Genomic DNA, 948 nt, shown 5'->3' with positions numbered 1-948 from the left:
AGTAGTGTACGAAGACTTATGTGTTTTCCGAATTTCTACGCGGACTGATTCTCGGTAGTTAACTGTAACTTGGGCTCCTTCATCTGGGATAATAGCTATGGGGACTCTATAAGGTCCTACCACTCTTTTACCCTATAATTTTACACCTTCTCGGCTGAGTAGGTAGCCTTTGATTGAAGGAACATGGGCTAATACCATTAATCCCTAGGTAACATTCCTTCCAAAGTCATCTGTCGATGGAGTGCGAAGTGAGTCTTATAGCTCTGGTCATATTGTGGAATTTTTGACCTCGTGTATTACTTCGTGTCTTCCATAAATTACATCAACTGGTACCCTTACCTGTTGGGTTTTGCTTTTTCGCCCTCAGAGTTGGCTGCCAAGTGGTGTCAAAATTCCCTCTCCCACAAGCCCATATAACCATTCTATGGTTTGCCTCTCATTAACTGGTACTATATTGAAGAACTGTCACATTCGAGTTCATCGTCAGTTAGCAATTAGCTAATCCTTCTTGACTTGCTTAAGTCCTTTTTACAATACCCTCAATGTAACTTATAGTACTCCAGGTACATAATCTAATGTTGTTTCTCCGCCGCTAGTTCAGATTCTTCCATCTCGCGCGACCATACCCGTACTATTGCACTAAATTCCACTAGAATTTAGAAGTTAAGCGTGCTTGGGCGAGAGAAATACTGGGATGGGTGACCTCCTTGGGAAGTCCTCATGTCGCGTTTCATGGTAATCCTTGCAATAATGTGCGGGGCACTCAACTTAGCCCAAGATTTATCTTAGCATCGTCTCACCAGTCTTTATGTGTTGCCTTGCCCTTTCTTCTGTTAACTTGCAACCGGTATAGGGGTAGATCTTTAGTTCCACTACGACCATGTCCTTTTTTGGTCATTTTGGTTTAACTCCTCCTATTGTATTCACCCCTTTTTGTACACACCCATT

General features: G+C 42.5%; 1 pseudogene; it reads left to right on the top strand.

The window, feature by feature from the left end:
• Positions 1–612: 612 nt before the first annotated feature.
• Positions 613–732, top strand: LOC129883800 (5S ribosomal RNA; annotated as a pseudogene).
• The last annotated feature ends 216 nt before the right edge of the window (positions 733–948 follow it).

Source organism: Solanum dulcamara, chromosome 3 (genome assembly GCF_947179165.1).
Source record: "Solanum dulcamara chromosome 3, daSolDulc1.2, whole genome shotgun sequence".
In the NCBI taxonomy this organism is placed as follows: Eukaryota; Viridiplantae; Streptophyta; class Magnoliopsida; order Solanales; family Solanaceae; genus Solanum; species Solanum dulcamara.
The sequence above is the reverse complement of the archived record's forward strand: the minus strand, read 5'-3'. Positions and strand labels throughout refer to the sequence as shown.